Source organism: Arachis hypogaea, chromosome 20, assembly GCF_003086295.3.
Source record: "Arachis hypogaea cultivar Tifrunner chromosome 20, arahy.Tifrunner.gnm2.J5K5, whole genome shotgun sequence".
NCBI classification, from domain to species: domain Eukaryota; kingdom Viridiplantae; phylum Streptophyta; class Magnoliopsida; order Fabales; family Fabaceae; genus Arachis; species Arachis hypogaea.
Genome location: NC_092055.1, coordinates 70,270,064 through 70,293,340, shown reverse-complemented (window position 1 = coordinate 70,293,340; position 23,277 = coordinate 70,270,064). Strand labels below are relative to the sequence as shown.

The 23,277-nt window shown below is 40.5% G+C and overlaps 1 non-coding gene across 1 annotated transcript; it reads left to right on the top strand.

Moving 5' to 3' along the window:
• Positions 1 to 13,339: 13,339 nt before the first annotated feature.
• LOC112788702 (small nucleolar RNA R71) lies at positions 13,340 to 13,446 on the top strand. The gene has a single exon (XR_003196056.1). It is a non-coding gene; the product is annotated as a small nucleolar RNA R71 (small nucleolar RNA).
• The last annotated feature ends 9,831 nt before the right edge of the window (positions 13,447 to 23,277 follow it).

Genomic DNA, 23,277 nt, shown 5'->3' with positions numbered 1-23,277 from the left:
AACACCACCCTATGATCCATATCCATCACATAACCAATCATCCACACCATATTCTTATGGCCATTGTGAGCAAGAACCTTTAGAACCACCACAACCATATCAAGATTACTCCCAAGAACCACCTCAATGCACACCGTTTCCACAATTTTACCAAGAGAAACCACCTTCTTACCATAAAAACTCTCTCCAAAATAATGAACCTTCCTTTTCACCCCAAGCCCCAATAGACGATCCTCTCACTTTGTTACTCCAAGGACAAGAAGCCATGAAGCGGGATACACTTGAGTTTGTCACCAATTTGACCAAGGTGGTGCACACTTTAGCCCACCAATGCTTGAATACTCAAGGTACTTTCGTGACCGCATGTGAAAATTCAAAAGAAGAGCAAAGCATGAAGGAGAAATTGGAAAATTCGGTGGAGAAGGAGGAGTCAAATTTTGTGTTGGAACGATTGGAGGAGCCTATGATCATTGAAGAAAAGGAAGAGGTGGTCGAAGATTTAGGAGATGTTGAAAGTCCAAGGGAATGTAGCATCATGGAGCACTCTTCCAAGAAGCTTGATATTGATGTTGAAGAGGGTGCGCAACCTCCAAGGCATATCGTCGTTGGAGACTTGGAAGAGGCTTATCAAGAGATGGATTCAATCATGGATGAATTTCTCTCTACAATGGAATCCTCTCCCATTGGACATGGAGTTGAAAGTATAAAAGAGTGTGCACAACCTCCCATACCCTTGGTGAGCAATGAGAAAGAGAGCTACCAAGAGGAAAACGTTGGCATGGTGTATATTGAAATTGAAGAATATGAAGAGGTTGATCAAGAGATGACCTCGTTCATCAATGAATTTCTATCCAAAATTGAATCGCCTCTCATTAAACAAGATGAAGTTCTTGAAGATAACACCAAGCCACGTAACAAAGAGGATGAGGTTGAAAGTGAAGAAATTCATCAAGAGGTGGAAATACACAAGGAAGAGCACAAGGAAGTAGACCTTGCATTGTCTAAGTGTGGGGAAGCCTCTCTCCCCAAATTACCATCCAACACAACCTTCAAGTGGGTAAAATTCTTATCCATACGCTTCACTTTCTCGCTTGAATATGGCTTGATTGAAACGGATGGACAACTTAGAGCTCTTTGTGGAATTAAAAGCAAGAATGAGTTGTGTAGTGGTTGCAAGTTAGGAATTAGGCTCATTGAGGTCAAAGCTTCAAGGTATAGGGATGATGTTGGGACAAGAATCACTTTATATGGACCTAGGAGAAAGCATTGGTGGAGTAAAGAGAATTCTATGTGCCAATCACCTTTATGTCAACCGCTCATCCGACAAAAACATGAACCTCAACTAACGGATGGGTGTGAAGACAAGATATGGGATCCCGGTTCGCTATACGAAGATCGACTATGGGGACTCATATCTTGGGTAGAACTTTGCCCAAGCTTGACGAAACTGGTTGGAAATTCTATCAACCAAGTGAGAAGCAAGGATCCTTGGAGATTCAAGGATGAGTACAAACATAAGCCACCATGACAATAAGCATCTCAAGAATGTCCAACTTAAGGACTTAAACTAAAAGTGCTAGGTGGGAGACACCCCACCATGGTAAACTCTTTCCATTCCTTTTTAAATTTGCCTAATAAGTGATGTGAGTTACCATTGTAGGTAGATGTTTCATACAAATTTGTTTGTACAATTTAATTGTTAGCTTAGTCACATGCATGTCGTGTTTAGTAGTAGATGAATAATATCAAAAATTGCATTTTTGTGAATTCTATGATGGTTAAGTGAATAAGAGTTGCGAACACTAAGGGGAGCACTCAGCAGTTCTTTTCTAACATAAAAAAAAAAAAAAGAGAGAAAGAAAAGAGCGTGGACGCGCGCGCGCAACGTGCGCGTACGCGTCCTGCCGCGCATGCACCACGAGCCACGTTCCAGAGAGTTGGGCCTCCCCTGGGCCAGCCTTGTGCCTTGAGCCCAATTCATTCCACGCTGACGCGCACCACACGCGTGCGCGCCTATAAGGCTATAGGGAACGCACCGCCCGCGTACGCGCATCTGCCGCGTACGCGTCGACTCGCTGCTAGACTTTCTGGGCCACTTTCCAGAGAGTTGTGCTGGATCTGGGCCTCTTTTAAGCCCCCAGCTCAAAACCACTCACGCGTACACACCTAGTGCGCGTGCGCGTCGATGCGTATTAGCATCGCCCAGGGCCACGGACCAGAGAGTTGGGCGTGCCTCAAGCCCACTCTACGCCCCTGGCCCAACTCCATGCACGCGTGCGCGCACGATACGCGCACGCGTCCCTCCCCATTTGCTCATCCACGCTTAAGCGCATTGTACGCGCACGTGTAGAGTCCACATTTCCTCAATGGGCGCGGACGCGCATGGTGCGCGCGCGCGCCAGTTCAAAAATAGAGATAACCCTAGCTCGCGAGGCACACTGCGCAGTCGCGCACCCCAGCCTCCACCCCCATCTTCTTCTTCTCCTCGCCCCATCTATCCTCGCAGCAGAGTCACCGGCCGCCGCCGCGCCACCCTCATCGCCGGCGACTCACCCTGCTCAACCTCACCTTCTCTTCCCCCTCACCCCCACCCATTCTCGCTCTCTCACTCTTCTCTCCCTCTCCCTCCTCTCAACCGCGCCGTGACTAACCCCTCCGCCGCCACCCCGTCCTCACTGCCGGCGGCTCGCTCCTCCCTCTCTGTTCTCCCTACACACCCTCATATCCTCCTTCCCTCTCGCCATCACCCCCCTCCTCCCTTTCGGCTCTTCTCCCTCCAGCCAAACCACCGCGCCACCGCGCCACCGTTCACGGCGGTGCCACTCTGTTTCTGCTGCCTTATCCCCCCCATTTCCATTTTCAATTTTCCCGGCTCCTAGGTTCCTGCTCCATTTCTGCTATCTCTGTTTTTATTTTCCCTTTTTTTTCATTTTTTCTGTTAATTCCTAGAATTGCATGATTAGTAGCATTAGACTGTTATATGTTAGGATTAGTTAGAAATACTTGCGGTTAGGTAGCTAGGACTGGATAGAGGATTCTAGGCCTGATAAGTGCTCCGTATGTGCTTACTTGCTGTTTGTCTGTTTGTATGCTGTATGCTGGTTTTGGCTTGCTTTTTATGCACTTCTTGCTGCCTGATTGCTATACCACTGTTGCTGTGCTTACTTGGTGCTGCTTTCTTACTGTTTGTGCTATTCTGTTATCCGGGAACGTCCAATTTTAAGCCGGAATGCTGCCCAATTTTCAAGGAAGTTAGTTTTCTTTTAATCTTTATTTCAGTTTTGGGCAACTTTCCGTTTCCTTTTTGACTTCCCGGATTTACACAATCATTGTGAACATGCACCACAATTTCTCGTTCAATTGAGCCTATATCTCATCATATCGCTAATCCACTTTTCTAACTCACTAATTTCTTTCACCATTTTACTTCCACTCACTTTTAACCCTCTTTAACAATTCTTTCATGAATATGATGATATTGGTGCCTTTTGCATATGAGATGTTACCTTTAATAGGATTAAGGTTTTGGTTTATTCACTTATGCTTACTTGTTCACTTTTACATATTCAGTGCGACATCATGATTGGTCTTTCATAATTGTATCCTGAACATGCTTTCTCGTTACATGCTAAATGTTTTATATATTCTATCACATTTTTTTTCAGGATGTCGGATAAGGGCAAAGCCGTAGCCAGCACCTCCAAAAAGAGAAAACACTCTACCCCCTCCACTCCTTCCATCTACAAGAACTATGCCAGAAATCCATTGCAGGACGAGGATAAAGAGAACCAGCTGTTGCCTTCTACCGATCCGGGCAAATTCCCCAATCTCTACTGTGAGCTTCGGTTTTCCAGATATCGAACCACGAAGCTTAATATTGAGAAGAAGTTGCTCCTACCTAATGATGTGAGACGGCGCATTAACGGTCGGATCCTTGAGTTAGGTATTGATTTTGTGGACCGGGATTTGGGTGACATCAACATATCTTGGGTGAAGGAATTCTACTGCAATTTTTTCCGTCCGACCTTGGATTCGGTTCAGGTGCGGGGTAGAGAGATTCTGCTCACCGAGGCCGCCATTGGGGAGGCATTACATTGCCGTCACATTCCGCTTGACCAGTGTGCCCACCATCAGGCTGAGATAGCCATCCATACCATGACATTTGATTATGAGGCGCTTCGGCGCGTGATTGGGATACCGGAGGCTTCATGGGTTATGGATGCGGGCAACACCAAGCCGAAGGGGATGTTATTCACTCATTTGACCAGGGAGGCCAAGACTTGGCAGATGATCTTCGCCCACTACGTCCTGCCTACCACCCACTTTTCTGAGGTCCCCATGGAGATGCTTCTGCTGATTGGGTGTGTTATAGAAGGGAAGGCGGTCTCCTTCCCTAGACTTATCCGACAGTGCATGTGGCGGGCGCATATTCGTGGCCTACTACCGTTTCCTACATTGGTCACGAGTATGGCAGCCCTGGCTGATGTCCCATGGTCGGATGATGATGTGCGTCCACCACCCGCTGATGCTGATGACAGGGAGGTTACTATCCCCTGGGGTGTTTGGGTGCACGAGCGGCCACCTGCTAGCCGCCGCTCTCGGGCTAGGGCTGCCGTAGGGACACCTTCACCACCAGCCCCTGCGGCTGGCCCATCATCTTCTACAGCCGCAGCTCCTCCACCATCTACAGACCCTCCAGCCGCACCTGAGCCTACATATCTCCTGGTCCAGCGTCTCTTCCGGTTCTTGGAGCGAGAGCGACGCCATGTCAGACGCCGTTTGGATCGGATGGACCAGGCACTTATCTCTCTAGGCGCTGAGCTACCTCCGCTTCCCGATTCTCTGGCCTCCGATGAGCAGGATCATCAGGAGGAGGACGCGGAGGCACCGGTTCAGCAGGATGCCCCTGACACTACAGAGCCACCTCGGACTCAGGAGGAGCCTGTTCCTCAGCCGGACCCACAACCACAGACAGAGCCAGAGCCTATCGTTGCACCTCCCACTGATCCTCCGGTTTAGCATCGAGGACGATGCTTGGTTTTAAGTGTGGGGAGGGCACCGGTAGCGTTATTTGGGAATCGGTGAACTCTTTTTCGGCCTAGTTATCTCATTTTGCACATTTTGTATATATTTTGATGCATTTCTAGTTGCTTTGGATACTTTTATTGCTTATTTTGGATTTTAGATATTTTGATGCTTTTGGATATTTTTAGATATTTTGGATGATAGATTCCATATTTTAGTTTGATTTTTCTTTATACATTTTTGCACATCTCCTTTTGTATATTCTCCTTTTAGTCTGTGGTTGTGATTAGAAATTATGTTTTGAGTGAAACTTAGTCACCCTTTTTGCATAAGAATTTAGTTTTGAGTGAAAAAGAAAAGGGTAAACTAAGAAAATTTTTTGAATTTTTCAATCACAACAATGCTTAGTCAAACATTGAGATTTTTCAAGAAAGTTTAAATATAGGGCATTAACCCAATTGATTGAAAGAAAATTTTTGAAACTTGCTTGAAATTCATACCTTATGAAGCATGTATTGAATTGAGAACACAAGCTTGTGAGACTTGAGCTTATTGATGTGGTTACATTTTATAACCACTTACTTTCCATTCTTGTGTGAAATTATTCTCTTTCCATGATTGTGATCCTTAATTTGCTTGATTCTATATATCCGTTTAATTCTTGTGTTTGTGCATTTATATGATTGAGGCCATTATTTCATTTGCCACTTACCCAAATAGCCAACCTTTTACTCTCCATTGTTAGCCAATTTTGAGCCTATGCTTAACCAACTCATTCTTATTTTAGCTCATTACAAGCCCAAGGCGGAAAACCAATGAGAAGTCCTTGTTTGGATCTTTGAATAGCCTAGGCTAGTGAGAGTGTTTATTATTCTAAGTTGGTGAGGCTTGGGAAAATTGGATAGGGTAGAGGGGACAATACACTTTTATGTTTAGGAATTGGGCACATATTCATGTATTAATCAAATGTAGAGACCTTATGCATTGATGTTCTTGTATTTAGTTTGAAAGAAGAAAAAAGGAAAAATATATAAAAAAAAAATGAAATGATGAAAAGAAAAAAAAAAAACAAAATGAAAAAAAAATAAATAAATAAATAAATAAATAAATAAATAAAGAGAAGAAAAATAGAAGGGGACAAAATGCCCCAAGGTGAAGTCAATAAAAAGGAATCAATGCATAGGTGTTGTGAATCAATCAAGAATGCATGAGTATGTAAGAAAAAAAAGTGAAGAATGGGTAATTAGAATAGCTTGCATTTGTATAGGTCATTAAATAGGTTAGGTGGGAGAGTCTATGCTAATCAAAGATTCAAATCCTAGTCCACTTGACCATAAATGATCCTACCTTGACCCTAACCCCATTACAACCTAAATGAAAGACCTCATGATGAATGTATGCACGCATTGAATAAATGTTGATTGTTAGAAGAAAATCAAATCTTGGAAAACATGATTAGAAGAGAATTGAGTGGATTAACCCTTAAACACTTGAGTGAATAGAGCGGATACACATCCGGTGAGGGTTCAAAAGTTCAATTACATGCATTTCACCTATATTATCTATATTCTTGCAAGTTTGAACTCCTTTTAACAATTCAATACAATTGTGGTTTGGACTTGGTCCTTATTACTTAGCTCTTGTACTTACACATGCTCTATTGGGAATTGATTTGTTTGAACTAAGCATTTCCAATTGCCTTAGATAGTTGCATTTAGATAGGACTCATATAGTTTAGTTGCATTCAATAAATGCCATACCCCTTAGTCCCTTCTTATTTTAGCATGAGGACATGCTAAGGCTTAAGTGTGGGGAGGTTGACAAACCCCAATTTGACGGTTTGTTTTGCCTTGGATTTAGAATATTTTGATAACCTTTTGTCACATTTAGCCTAAGAATTAGCATGGTTTTGTTATCTCTTCCATGATTGTGCTTAAGTGTAGAAACATGCTTTTTAAGCCTTATTTTGGTGAATTCTAATTTCTGTTTGATTCCATACGATGCCTTGATGTGTTTGCTAGTAATTTCAGGGTTGAAATAGGCTAGGCATGGATCAAAGGAAGCAAGGAAGGAAGCATACAAGTGGAGAGAAGCATAAAAAGTCAAAGAAGCAAAGTCAGCCATGCACGCGCACGCGCACAAGGCGCTCACGCGCACATTGCAGAATCGACCAAGGACGCGCACGCGTACCATGCGCGCACGCGCCAATGATGGCACATGACCTCATTAATGCAACACGTGCCTGGCGATTTGAGAGGGTTTCTGAACCCATTTTTGGCGCCAAATTGCTAAGGGAAAGGAATAAAAGGATGAAGGATTAAGGAGGATCATCATTCATCACTTGGGATCATTGATCACTTTAGAAGTTAGTTACCAATTAGTTTTAGTTTTGAGTTTTAGTTAGTTTCTAGAGAGAGAAGCTCTCTCTTCTCTCTAGGATTAGGATTAGGTTTAGGTTAATCTCTCTTCTTAGATCTAGGTTTAACTCATGCTTTGATTCACTTTTCATTTACCAATTCTTAATCTCCTCCTCTTCCTCTTTCTAGTTGTATGCTTTAATAATTGTAATTCTTCATTTTGTTTTGGATATATTGTTGTTCCTTTGTTTTCTTTCAATAATGCAATTTGAGGTAATTCATGATAATTGTGATTTCCTTGATTGTTGTTGTTAATTCCTTTCAACAATTGTTGTTAGATTTAATTCTTGTTGTTGATTTACTATGTTTTTTCTTTTGTGCCTTCCAAGTGTTTGATGAAATGCTTGGTTGGATTTTATAGTAGAGTTTTATGTTCTTGGCTTGGAAAGGTAACTTGGGAACTCTTGAGCTACTAATGTCCAAGTAATTGATGATTGGGATTCATTGACTATAGTTCTCACTAATTGAATTAGTGGAGAGTTAGGACTTATGGACTAGGATTGATATAGCTCATTTGACTTTCCTTTACTACTAGTTAGAGGATGATTTAATGAGATTAATCCTTGCCAATTCTCATATTGTGGTTAGTAATTAGGATAGAGACCCTTGACAACCAAACCTTGCCAAGACCATTTTGTGAATAAAGTTTTCCTACCATTTACTATTCACATTCCTCATCCAAAACCCCAAAATAAACAAGTCCATAACCAATAACAAGAACACTACCCTGCAAGTCCTTTGAGAGACGACCCGAGGTTTAAATACTTCGGTTTATAGATTTTAGGGGTTTGTACTTGTGACAAACAACTTTTTGTATGAAAGGATTAGTGATTGGTTTAGAAACTATACTTTACAACGAGATTTCATTAGTGAAATTCTAAACCGTCAAAAATCCATTCATCAGGAGTCCTGGTATTGTCTTCTCTGGCCACATTGACATAGAACTCCTTGATGAGGTTTGCATTTATCTTTGTTTCTGGGTTCATGAGCTTTTGCCAACCCTTCTGTTCAATCTTCTCTCGAATATGTGGGCACCCATCCTCGTTGAACTGGAATGTCAACTCTGGCAATATTTTCTTATGTTTTATCCGTTCAAATTGGAGCTCATGGGAGGCAGTCTTGAATCTTCCTTCATCGAAAGGAATGCTCTCCACCGGTTCCTTCCCCTTTCGCCTCTTGGAGCTTGATGATGCCATGAGTAGGAGTTGGTATGTGAATGTATTGAGGAGTATAGATTGATGATGGAATTCGATCGGGTTTAGATAGGGTGTAGTGGTGGACGAAATTGTGATCCTCAAAGTTAGTCTCTTTGTATTTGTATGAAATCAAAAATACCCCAAAGAGATCATGGTGTAATGAATTGGGATCTTAATAATCCCTGGTAATGGCATTTGAATTCACAACTTCGTTCAACTAACCAGCAAGTGTACTGGGTCGTCCAAGTAATAAACCTTACGTGAGTAAGGGTCGATCCCACAGAGATTGTTGGCTTGAAGCAAGCTATGGTCACCTTGCAAATCTCAGTCAGGCGGATTTAAACATGATACTTTATTAGATTAAAATAAACAATAAAAGGGATAGAGATACTTATGTAGATTCATTGGCAGGAATTTCAGATAAGCGAATGGAGATGCTTTTCGTTCCTCTGAACCTCTGCTTTCCTGCTATCTTCATCCAATCAGTCTTACTCCTTTCCATGGCTGGCTGTATGCAAGGGCATCACCATTGTCAGTGGCTACATCCCCTCCTCTCAGTGAATCATATGCTCACGTACCCTGTCACGGCACGGCTATTCATCTGTCGGTTCTCGATCATGCTGGAATAGGATTCACCCTCCTTTTGCGTCTGTCACTAACGCCCAACAATCGCGAGTTTGAAGCTCGTCACAGTCATTCAATCATTGAATCCTACTCAGAATACCACAGACAAGGTTTAGACCTTCCGGATTCTCTTGAATGCCGCCATCATTCTAGCGTACACCACGAAGATTCTGGTTAGGAGATCTAAGAGATACTCATTCTAGCTTATTTCATGTAGAACGGAAGTGTTTGTCAGGCACGCGTTCATAAGGGAGAAGGATGATGAGCGTCACACATAATCATCACCTTCATCATGTTCTTGGGTGCGAATGGAGATCTTAGAAGCGAAATAAGAAGAATTGAATAGAAAACAGTAGTACTTTGCATTAATCTTTGAGGAACAGCAGAGTTCCACACCTTAATCTATGGAGTGTAGAAACTCTACCGTTGAAAATACATAAGTGAAGGTCCAGGCATGGCCGAGAGGCCAACCCCTCTGATCTAAGAACCAGGCGTCCAAAGATCCTTAATACAATAGTAAGAGGTCCTATTTATAATAAACTAGTCACTAGGGTTTACATGAGTAAGTAATTGATGAATAAATCCACTTCCGGGGCCCACTTGGTGTGTGTTTGGGCTGAGCCTGAGTGTTGCACGTGCAGAGGCCATTTGTGGAGTTGAACGCCAGTTTCTGTGCCAGTTTGGGCGTTCAACTCTGGTTTTGGATCCTTTTCTGGCGCTGGACGCCAGATTTGGGCAGAAGGCTGGCGTTGAACGCCAGTTTACGTCGTCAATTCTTGGCCAAAGTATGGACTATTATATATTGCTGGAAAGCCCTGGATGTCTACTTTCCAACGCAATTAGAAGCGCGCCATTTCGAGTTCTGTAGCTCCAGAAAATCCACTTTGAGTGCAGGGAGGTCAGAATCCAACAGCATCAGCAGTCCTTTTTCAACCTCTGAATCTGATTTCTGCTCAAGTCCCTCAATTTCAGCCAGAAAATACCTGAAATCACAGAAAAACACACAAACTCATAGTAAAGTCCAGAAATGTGAATTTAACATAAAATCTATTAAAAACATCCCTAAAAGTAACTAGATTCTACTAAAAATATACTAAAAACAATGCCAAAAAGCGTATAAATTATCCGCTCATCATGTAGCTTGGAGGATTGTGTTTCGAAAGAAAGAAGAGAGAGATGGGTTGGACAGATAGTTGTATATGGAAAGGTTTAGAGTGGGAGGGGGGTCGTTATATAGGAGGATGATGAGAATTGAAGGGTGTAGATTGATAGAAAAGTCCAATGGTGGATGGTTGGGGTTTGGCATTGGATGGCACAAGGATCACCACTTTTATGACTTGATTGGTTTGGTCTCCAAGGTGATCCTTCTCCCAATCGTTGCATGGCAACACTTCCCAAGGTACTCCCCTGGAAGACAAGTGTGTAGTTCCCTTGGTAGAATGGCCAACCCTCCTTCCTTTGGTTGTCCCATCAGTTTCCTCTAATCCCTCCTTCATTTCCTATACAAGACAAAGGAATATGATTAATGAGTTTGAAAGTTGGCGGCAAAATTAGAAAGTGGAATAACTACTTTTTAAAATTTTTTTGTTTTTAACTAACTAAGTGATATTCATCAATGCAAACCAACTGACTATTTAATTGTCCATGTATGCAACATTAGTAACACCAAACTTAGTTTGTAGCCATGGGGTGTAAAAAAAAATTTTGTTCAAGGCTCTAAGAGTAACACAATATGAATTGCATTTATGTTCTCTTAGTATGCCTTGAACACCAAACTTGTTGTTCACTATATGTTGCATATAAGGAATCATTTAAGTGTTTGTCAAAGTTGATTTGGAATTCATGAACTTGTTTTATTAACTACTATTAAAAGGAAAGGATATAAAACATGGGTTGCCTCCCATGAAGCGCTTCTTTAGCGTCATTAGCTTGACATTTGGCCTTTGTCAGGGTGGTTGGTAGTGCTTCAAATCTTCCCCTCTTGTAGTGAATTTGTCTCCATTGGCTTTGTTAAGAAGCTCCACATGTTCCAAGGACAGAATTTTGCTGATGGTGTACACTTGAGACAGCTGAGATGGAATGGTGGGTAAATGAGGTGGAATAACTGGGAAATGGGCAGATATTACTTTATCCCCCGGAGAGAAGTCTTCTGTAGGGATCTTCTTGTTCCTCCATCCCCTTGGTGCCTTCATCCTTGTTTCTTTTAATGCTCTCCTGCTCCTTGTGGCTTCTTTTCCCAAGGAGATTTTGTTGCTGGTCTCGTATGACTCTGGTGGTTTTAGCTCCTCTTAGGTTTCCTTTAGCTGTGGTGGCTTCTGATTGTATTGCTTGTCAACCAAAGGGATTCCTAGGGCTATTGTTTGTGCTTCAGTGCTTGTCTCTTCCACCAGTGCTTTATTGTGATCCTCCTTTGATTCCTTGTTTTCTTGATCTGCTTCTTGTGAGGGTTTGAAGACTTTGAAGGTAAGTTATTCATCATGTATCCTCAGTATTAGCTCTCCTCGCTCCACATCTATAAGTGCTCTGGCTGTAGCTAGGAATGGTCTTCCCAATATTATTGGATGGAGGTAACTCTCTTCCATTTCCAATATAATAAAGTCTGTGGGAAGGAAGTAGTTCCCAACCTTTACCAACACATTTTCAACCACTCCTACTGCTTGTTTTTTAGATTTGTCAGTGAACCTGATGACTACGTCTGTGGGCATTAGCTCATTGATCTGCGGCTTCTTCATGAGGGATAGAGGAATTAAATTAATGCTTGTTCCCAGATCACAGAGTCCCTTATCAATCACTGTTTCTCCTATGGCACAGGGGATGTGAAAACTCCCCGGATCCTTCCTTTTTGTAGGCAACTCTAGTTGAATGAGAGCACTGCACTCCTTATTCATCACTATTGTTTGCCCTCTTTTGAGTGAGCATTTCCCGGTCAGCAGCTCCTTCATGCACTTAATGTATGAGGGCATTTGTTGGAGAGCCTTGATGAATGGTATGTTTACATGGAGAGATGCAAACATGTCGAGGAACTTTGAGTATATTCTCTTTTCTACACCACCCTTGAGTCTTTGGGGAAAAGGTGCATAGAGTTTCAGAATCTCCTTCTGTGTAGTTTTGGTTTCTTGGTTACTCTCTTCTTGTTTCTCTGCTAAAGTATCTCCAGAGTGTTCTAAGGGTTTGTTCAGCTCTTCCTCAGTCCCCTTATCACTTATAGTGACCATCTTGCATTCTTCCCATCTCACTTTCTTTGCTTCACCTCTCGGGTTTTTCTCCGTGTCACTTGGGAAGCTGTCAGTAGGTTTGGGAATCTTCTCAGAGAGGTATCCCACTTGAAATTCTATCCTCTTGATGGTGTCTCCCTGGTTTTTGATATTGGCTCGCACCTCCTCCTTGAACACCTTGTTGTCTTGGATTTCCTTGCATATGCCTTCAAGTAGAGTCTCAATTCTTGAGAGTCTATCTTCGGATGATGGTGAGTTGAGATTGGAGGGATGAGAAAGGCCATTTTGGTTTTAATATGGATGTTGAGAGGTATTGTTAGGTGGGTGCTGATATTATCTCTGTGTGGAATGTTGGTGGGTTGCATTGTTGTTGGGGTAGTGATGTCTCTGATCTTGGCCTTGACCTTATTGATTTCCCCTCCCAAAATTTGGGTGGTTCCTCCAACCAGGATTATAAGTTTTGGAGTATGGATCATGGGTCTGCCTGGGTGAATTCTCAATGTAGTTGGCTTGTTCCTGGTCACCCTCATCCTCTGCATTCACTCCTTCTTGAGCTACTGATGAGGTGGTGACTGCTGCCACCTGGTTCCTTTCCATCTTCTTGGTGAGGTCAGCCAGCTGCTTGGTGATCATCTTGTTTTGAGCCAGCAGCGCATCCATGTTGTTCAGCTCTATCACTCCTCTATTGTTGCCCCTTTCAGAAGCATAGAAGTAATCATTCTCAGCTGCAGTTTCAATGACATCTATGGCTTCTTCAACGGTCTTCTTCTTGTTCAGAGATCCCCCGGATGAGTGGTCTACTGCCTTCTTTGATTCGTAAGAAAGACCCTCATAGAAAATGTATAATTGCACCCATTCATTGAACATATCTGGTGGGCACCTTCTTGTTAAGTCCTTAAACCTCTCCCATGCTTCATAGAGAGTTTCACTATCTTGTTGCTAGAAGGTTTACACCTCAGCTCTCAACCTGTTGATTCTTTGAGGAGGGTAGAATCTTGCCAAGAATTTACTCACCACCTCTTCCCAGGTTGTCAGACTCTCCTTCGGGAAGGATTCCAGCCATTTAGCTGCTTTATCCTTGAGTGAGAAGGGGAACAAAAGCAGTCTATAAGTGTCAGGATGGACACCATTAGACTTTACAGTATCACATATCCTTAGAAAAGTGGTGAGATATTGATTGGGGTCTTCTTGGGCACTTCCTCCGAATGCACAGTTGTTCTGGACTAGGGTGATGAGCTAGGGCTTTAGTTCAAAGTTATTGGCATGTATGGTTGGCTTTTGGATGCTACTTCCACAGTTTCCTGGGTTTGGATTGATGTAAGAGCCTAGAACTCTTCTCTCTTGCCCAGCATGATTCACTGGACCTTCTCTGCCATGGTTGTGAGCCTCTTCTTCATGGTGGTTCTCCATATTCTCCTCCATGTCTGGTTCAAAATACTCTTCCTCCTCTTCAGCACCAATGATTCCCTTTCCTCTTGCTTCCCTCCTTAATCTAAGGAAGGTCCTCTCAGGTTCGGAATCAAAGGAAGTTGAAGCCCCACTTCTTCTACCTGTCATACAACCAACAAGGCAAAAAGCAAGAAAGAAATTGAATGGAGAAATTGCTCTTGTTAGGAATGCTATTAGTGTGAGTGGTGAAATATATCAAACAGTTAGTGGGTTGGTTAACTGACTTGTAATTAATGGCAAAAAACACAACAAATAGGTAAGGGATAAAGGAAAGAAACTAACTGAAACTGAAAGTAAATCACTCAAATGGAATTAATACTGAACAAAAGAAAAAAAAATGCTCAATCTAGTTATCCTCCAACTTAATCATTGTCGATATAAAATCAATCCCCGGTAACGGCGCCATAAACTTGATGCACGAAAACTTGTCTCTCAACAAAATTTCCTTCGGCAAGTATACCGAATTGTCATCAAGTAAAAACTCACAATAGAGTGAGGTCGAATCCCACAGGGATTGATTGGTCAAGCAACTTTAATTAGAGGAATGTTCTAGTTGAGTGAAGCAGAAATTTGAGTTGAGTAAGTGCAGGAATTTAAATGGCGGGAAAGTAAATAGCAGAAAATGTAAATGCTGGAAATAAATGGCAGAATGTAAAGGGCGGAAGGTAAACTGCAGAATCTTAAATGGGGATTGGGAAGATGAGCATAAAAGTAAATGGCAAATAATAAAGAGAATGGGTAAGATCAGAAATGGGGGATTCATTGGGCTCAGGAGATGTTGTATTCTCCGGATCAAGTTCATTCTCATCTCTTCCTCAATCAATGCATTCATTGATCTCCTTGGCAATCTTAAGTGATTGGATTCCAATTCCTTGGCAACCCAATCTCTCTAAACTTGAACAATTGCCCAATTCCTTGATTTAATTGCTCATGAGAAGAGATAAAGTATGGTCACTGATTATACCACATGAATTCCCAAATCAAAGTATTGGTAGGATTATATGTCAATATATCCATCCAAACCCCAATTTGGTCCAACATGAGAAAGCATTTCTAGCATGATCTCTTCATTCCTCTTCCAAGGTTCCGAAGAGATCCAAGTATGAATAGCTTCTTTTCCAAGACAACTACCCAATTGGATGAAGATTGAAAGCTTTCTAGTAAAATCAAGAGAAAAGAAAGAAGAAGAATAATGAAAACTATTATTGATCCATCAAATTACAACAGAGCTCCCTAACCCAATGAGAAGGGGTTTAGTTGTTTATAGCTCTGAAAAGGGAAGGTGAAAATGAAAAGTACATTCTGAAATTAAATCTAGAAGTTGCAGAGAAAGTAAAATATATAGAGTGTAGTTTTCCAAAATGCCAAGCTCCTTACTAGTTCAAAACTACTCCTATATATACTACTCTTCTGATCTTCTAGTTGGCTCTTCAAGTCTTGGATATGGGCCTTTGGATCTTTAGTTGAAGCAGTTAGAGTCTTCAGTGGGCTTAGCTTTGCTTGCAGAGAGAAAGTGTGTCAGGCATGGTATCAAGTTAGTTAGGACGTTAGTGGTGTTAACGTTAAGTGAAAATGTGGGTTCGAGAACGTTAGTGACGATCATCTTTTTCACTAACGTTCCAAACCAAAAATGATCCACGTTAACTTCAACGTTGGTGGCACTAACATGACCACTAACGTTGCCTCTTTGTCCTTCGCAAACGTTATTGGCATTCACCTTTTCCAATAACGTTGCTCTTTGCCTCTTTTCCCCACGTTAATGGTCCACGTTAGTGTAACTAACGTGGCCCTTAACGTGGGCATGCCTAAGCTTCAAGAGTGTTAGTGACACTTACCTTTGTCACTAACGCTTCAAACGCCCATTCTTCCCATGTTAGTGCCTCACGTTAATTACATTAAGGTGACCACTAACGTAGAGGTGATTGCCATTTCCAACGTTAGTTACAAAGGTGAGTGTCACTAATGTTGGCCTATCATGCTTAGCTCCACGTTACTCTTCACGTTAGTGGTCTTAACGTGACCACTAACGTGGGCACTATTGGCTTAGTCCAACGTTAGTGACAAAGGTGAGTGTCACTAACGTTGGCAATTGCTTTCTCCTCCCACGTTAGAGTTCACGTTAATTGGATTAACGTGATTCTTAACGTGGCTAAATGTGCCTTTTTGGAATGTTAGTGGCATTCACTTTTACCACTAACATTGGAGCTCTCCTTCTCCTCTACGTTAGCTACCACGTTAATGTAATTAACGTGGCAACTAACGTGGGCTATGATGGCTTCGAAGGCGTTATTGGCGATCACTTTTTCCATTAATGCTACAAGCTTCTTCTCATTCCACGTTAGTGGTCACGTTAATTAGACTAACGTGGCTGCTAACGTGGCTCTTCCTTGCTTCCTTTGTCCTGAAATCAAGCAGATAAAGTGCATCAAAGCTCTGTTCAAGTCATGAGATCATGCACTATCCATTTTATCATTCAATTCATGCATAATTCTCATGAAATCATTCAAAATTCACAATGTTTACTTGAATCAAGATGTAAGTGTACTTTCATCCAAAACTTTCTTATTTACTAAGAAAATGCATAAAACTACCCTAAAACAGTAAAGAAAAGGTTAGTGGAACTGGCCAAAATGCCCTCGCATCAGAACCTTGCTGGCTTCATTTGCTAGCAATTAAATGATGGTTGATTGATTTAACATGACCATGTAAATCTACTCCAAATCACTTACTTATGGTGCAAGAAAGTGCATAAAACCTAATCAAACAAGTGAAAAATGCTTGAAAAGTTAGCATAAGATGACTTGTCATCACAACACCAAACTTAAATCTTGCTTGTCCCCAAGCAAGCACTAAACATAAGAAGGAATGAAATGAAACAGAGAAGCACACATGCCCTTATTTAGCAGATAATTGAACTTGGTTCATGGGGTTTTATGCAGATAAATGTAGCTCACTTATTCTTTGTTGATAGATGAGAAATGTTTCTTAAAGGTTCACTAGAGTTGTTACTATAATGCCTTGCTTTTTGATTGATCCATGTTAGCTTTTTCTTTTGCTTAGAAAGCTTATTTATTAATGAAAGCTTGGTGGCAAGTGTTGCAGCATCCTTTTGGCTTAATTTTTGCTCAAAACTTCTTCACCATAGACACTTGGCTCACAATTTCTTCCTAGGAACATTGATGCCTAGCATCTCTTTGGATTACTAAATGCTTTGTAACTAGGTTGGTCTTGATAATGGACTTTCGGTTGGCAATCCCAGATTAGTTAATCCAAGTGGCCAAGTTTTAAAATACTCCTCAGAACCTAATTATCCAAGCATATCCTAGTACAAAAACACCACAGGCATATGTCCTAAGGTCCAAGCTATTGGTGTCTAGCCTTATTGTTTGTTTCTTTGCCAATTCTTGGCTTTTATTTTCTTTTTCTTTCTTACTTTGATCATTCTATAGGGGATATTCATTAATAAAAGGTTTTATAGCAGCAATCTAATTCACACTTCAAGGAACATTTTGTTATGCTGCTTTTATTATTGAGCTAATCATTAAATCAAACAAGTACCACCACTGAATTTCATTCTAATTTCTACAACATTGGATAATCACTTTCTTGTTTTAAACATTTTTCTATTATTTATGCAGAAGAGAACAAAACAGAATTTAAACTAATGAGTTATGACAAGCACAATGCAGGCTAGCATTTTTGGTAAACATCTCCACTTACACCTAATTGAATATTTCAGCAAGACATATAGGAATCCCCAAGTTAAAATACTTTAAAGCACCAAGGATTAAGTGTCAATACAACCTGTTGGGAATGTCTCTCAGCTTTTCCTTCTGTCATCATTATTTCTCTCTGTTGTTCCTCCTTTGGATGATGATGCAGAACCCTTTCACAGATTGAATGTTTTCCTGCATAATCCTTAAAAGTTGCTTGATTCTCAAGCCCTTAGGCAACTGGTTAGTATGCAAGATTTGCTTGTAGGCTTTTGAACTTATTTTTGGTGTGTGAACACCAAACTTAGTTCCTTGCCAATGTTTCTTATACAACCAGTCAACCACATATATATATATATATATATATATATATAACCTTTTGCCTTTGCTGAAGGTCATAAAGTTAAAAACTAGAAAACAAACAATGGTTAAGCAGTTTCTCTGATTGCTTGGAGCTAGCAACTCTTTATGCAAAAGGTGAAAATGTGTTTTCAAATGAGATTTTTGGTGGAACACCAAACTTAGCATCCTTTATTCTCCCTTAAGAGAAGAAAACTACCTTTGGTTGGGTTGCCTCCCAACAAGCGCTCTTTTAATGTCACTAGCTTGACATCCTTCATTCTTTGTTCATGGGGGCTGAAAATCATAGTGCCTCGACTTTTCTCCTCTTACTGTGAACTTCCTTCTAGTCTCCTCTTTGATGATCTCTAGGTGTTCAAGTGGAAGGATTCGGCTCACAGTATAGTACTCAGATAATTGTGGAGACACCTTCATTGGTTGGGTGTTTAACATCACTTTATCCCCTGGTGAGAAGCCTTCAGTGGTGATTTTCTGATCCCCTTCACTTCTCCCCCCTCTATCTCTTCTTGTGGAGCTTCTTTGTTGCATTCTTCCTGGATGATGGCTTCTTTTCCCATAGTCTCCCCACTTCCTACTGTGATTGCTTTGCAAACCTTCCATTTTGTGGATTTTCCTTTGTCTCTTGGGTTGTCTTCAGTGGTGCTGGGGAAGTTATTTTCTCTCTTCTCACTCATTTATGAAATTTGCTCAGCCATTTGCCTCATGTGTTTTTCAAGGTTTCTAATTGAGGCTTCTTGGTTTTTGAATGCCAGGACTTGATTTTTCATGAGTTTTTCCATCATTATCTCTAGTTTAGAGATTCTATGAAATGGTTGTAGTTGTGTGAGATGAGATGGTTGTTGTTGGAAGTTGTTTAAATAATTAGCGGGGTATTTTGTGGGTAGAATGTGGATGTAAATGTTATTCTGGTGGTTATGGGGTTGGTGATATGTACTTTGTGAGTTTTTGAATTGGTTGGTATTATTGGATGAATGGCTTTAGTTGTTTGTGTTGCTGAGGCTATTATAGTTGAAGCCCCTTTGTCCTTGATTTTGGTGCTCACCCCACCTCAAGTCAGAATGAGTCCTCCAGGATGGGTTGTGTGCATTACCATGCAAATTGTGTTGGAACGAACTTGAGGTGTTATTCATGTATTGCATCTGCTCAGGGCTTTGTTGCTCATAGTTGAATGTAAGGCTTTGTGCATTTACTGCAGCAATTTGTAGTCCATCAATCTTTTTGGCCATCAGCTCCAATTGTTACTGAAGTTGTTGGTGTATCTGCTTGCTTTGTGGCAAGATAGTGTCAACACCTTCAAGCTCTAATACACCTCTCATGGGAGCTAGGGGGTGTTGCCTTTGATGAGCATAGAAGTATTGGTTATTTGCATGGACATTGGGGGTGAGTATACTTCTCCCACAGTGTCTTGTATTGGAGAAGGTGTAGGAAGCTGGAATTCTCCTTTGGGGTTGGCCATTGTTGGCCACTCCCTCTGGTGGATTAAAGGGATTCCCTTCCATCTCTTGCTTCTCTTCTCAACCTCCAAAGTGTTTCAGGATCAAAAAGTGTGGATTAATCGCTTTTTCCTCCTGACATAAACACAAAACCAGAAACCAAGATGCACCACTCTACTGCCAGAGTGAGTTAGTGTTAGCTTAAGCAAAATTTCAAACAGTTAGTGTGCTTAGTAAAAATGAAAAGAAAATGCTTAATCTAGATTATCACCTTACTTAATCATTTTCAATCTATATCAATCCTCGGTAACGGCACCAAAAACTTGATGGATGGAAATCAGATTCCACACCAAAACTCACCGACAAGTGAACCGGGTCGCATCAAGTAGTAATTACTCACAAGAGTGAGGTCAATCCCACAGGGATTGATGGATTGAGCAATTTTAGTTAGGTGATGAATTTAGTTAAGCAAACAGTTGATGAATTAAGTGATTTTGATTGACAGAAGCTAAATTGCAAGTAAATAAAGTTGCAGAAGGTAAATTGAGCAAAAGAATAAAGTGCAGAAAAGATAAATTGCATGTAACTTAAAGAACAAGAAAGTAAAAGAGCTGAAACTTAACTTGCAAGAAAAGTAAATTGCAGAAACTTAAAGTGCAAGAAATGTAAATTGTTGAATCTAAATTGCTGAGAAATGTAAATTGCTTGAAGAGTAAAAGGGATTTGGGTGTAGGGATTCAGAATTTAACAAGAAAATGTAAATCAAAGCAAATCAGAAGACTATCAGATGAAAGGATTCACTCCAGTAGTAAAACAAAAATGAAAATAGCTTGAAGAAACAAACAGCAAGAGAACTTGATTCAATTATGAAATCCTAAAAAGAAATTGAAGATCTGAGAGGAGCAATGAGATCAAGGAGTAGATCTAGATCTCAATTACTCCCTTGATCAAATAGAAAAGAAAAATGCAAAAGAAATGAAAATAAAAACAGCAAATGAAATTAGATCAAATTCCTTAATTCTCAGAATTATGCAGAAAAAGAACAAAGATGAATTTCAGATCAAGAATCGAAACATAATTTCTTCAATCTCAATCCAAAATTTAAAACAAAAAGTAGAAGTTGCCAAAGCAAGAACAATCAGAAAGAAAACTCAGATCTCAATCCCAATTCCCAAAATCAAAATGAAAGCTAAAAGTGAAGTCCCAAAAAAATAACCCTCCCTTACAAATCAAACTAACTCCTATTTATACACTTTCTATTTTTTATTTTCAGAATTTGGAGTGGGCTTTTCAAATTGGTGAAGTGGATCCAAGATAGCATTTGATTGAAAAATGGACCAAGGCTAGCTCCAGTGGAGCGCTCGGTTAGGTAAGAAAACGTAGCGCTCCCTTGCTTAGTGTCAAGCCTTCGAACCAAGCCTTGTGCCAAAGTAGCGCTTGATAAACCCCATTTGTAGGGTTTATCTTGTGCTTAATTTAGGGGATTTTATGATCTTTTACCCACATTTATTCAATGAAATAGCATGGTTTCATGATTGTCTCCTAATTTGTGCTTAAGTGTGAAAACATGCTTTTAGGTCTTAAAATAGCTAAATTTAATTCACCTTGATTCCATTAGTTTGTTAAGTGATTTCAGGTTTAGGAGGCAAAGATTGGATCAAGGGAATGAAGAAAAAGCATGTATAAATGGAGAACTCATGAAGAAATGAAGGAATCGCAAAAGCTGTTAAGCCGACCTCTTCGCACTTAATTGACCATAACTTGAGCTACAGCGGTCCAAATGATGCGGTTCTAGTTGCATTAGAAAGCTAACATTCGGAGCTTCGAAATGATATAAGATTTGCCATAGTTGCATCGTGGATAGGGGCGCGCATGCATACAGTATGCATCCGCGCCGATGGGTGCACACAATTCACTTAATGCAACTCGTGGCCAGCGATTTTAGAAGCCTTGTGGGCCCAATCCAACTCATTTCTGATGCTATTTAAGCCAAGGATTGAAGGAAAATTAGGATACTTTTGATCATTAGTCATAGTTTAAGTTTTAGGATTAGTTTAGGTTAGTTCTAGAGAGAGAAGTCTCACTTCTCTCTAGGATTAGGATTAGGTTTTAGATCTAGATTAGAATTTCTTATATCTAGGTTTAATTCATGCTTTGATTTACTTTTCCTTTACAATTTCTTGTTCCTCTACTCTTCCTCTCTCTAATTTTGTATTTCATTCTTGTAATAGCTTACTTTGTTGTTGATACACTCTTTCTTCTTCTATTTTCCTTTAATGAAATTTGAGGTAATTCATGTAGATCTTGTTTTCTTTGATATTGTTTTCTTTGATCTTGTTTTCTTTATGCTCTTGGCTTGGGAAGGTAACTTAGGAACTCTTGAGTTGCTAATATCCAAGTGATTGACGATTGGGAGCCATTAACGCTAGATCTCACTAATTGATTTAGTGGAGAACTAGGACTTATGGTCTTGGATTGACATAACTCATTTGACTTTCCTTTATTAGTTAGAGGATGACTTAATGGGGTTGATCCTTGCCAATTCTCATGTTATGGTTAGTGATTAGGATAGAGATCCTTGACCACCAAACCTTACCAAGACCTTTCTAGTTGTTAGTTTATTTTTATTGTCATTTACATTTCATGCTTCTTATCCAAAATCCCCAAAAACATACAATTCATAACCAATAGCAAGAACACTACCCTGCAATTCCTTTGAGAGACGACCCGACGTTTAAATACTTTGGTTTATAGATTTTAGGGGTTTGTACTTGTGACAAACAAATTTTTGTATGAAAGGATTGTTGATTAGTTTAGAAACTATATTTTACAATGAGATTTCATTAGTGAAATTCTATACCGTCAAAAGTCCGTTCATCAAAATGGCACTGTTGCCGGGGAGTTGCAATGGTGTTGTGTTATTGGTTATTGTATATATGTGAATAGTGTGAATATGTTTGCTTTTGTTAGTACTTGCTAGTTTTAGGATTTAATTTTCTTGCTTCTTATTTTATTTTTGCTTTCATTTTCTCTTGCTCTTATGAATTCTCACTTTGGCTATGAGTTTGGTTCTAATTGTGTTGTAGGAAATGTGAACTTCAATGATGACACTAATTATAGATGGAACCAACAAAGATGGGAAGAGCCTCAAGGAATTGATCACTCCTATTGGCAACAACCTCCGGATGCGTATAGGTATAATTTCCATCCTAATGCATGTCACTTCAATGGCTATGGTGAAGCTATATGTGAAAATCAATCACCATCATCATATGCCTATGACTCTTATCCACAACATGAACCTCAACCATACTCACAAGCCTTTCCATACCAAACATCTTCCTATGATCCATATCCATCATATGACCAATCACCCATGCCATTTCCTTGTGACCATTATGAGCAAGAACCTTTAGAACCACCACAACCTTATCATGACTACTATGAAGAATCACCTCAATGCACACCATCTCCATCCCTTACTATGAAGAACCACCTTCTCATTATGAACTCTTACTCCAAAATAATGAACCTTCCTATCCACCCCAAGCCCTAATGAATGATTCTCTCACCTTGCTACTTCAAGGCCAAGCGGATATGCAAAGGAACACCCTAGAATTTGTGACTAATTTGACTAAGGTAGTGCATACTTTAGCCTATCAATGCTTGAATACTCAAGGTGTCTCCGTGGCCACATGTGAAAAATCAAAAGAGGACCAAAGCTTGAAAGAGAGATTGGAAAATCCGGTGGAGAAGAAGGAAGAGTCGAACTTTGTATTGGAGCAATTAGAAAAACCTAGGGCTATTAAAGAAAAGGAAGAAGTAGTTGAAGATTTAGGAGATGT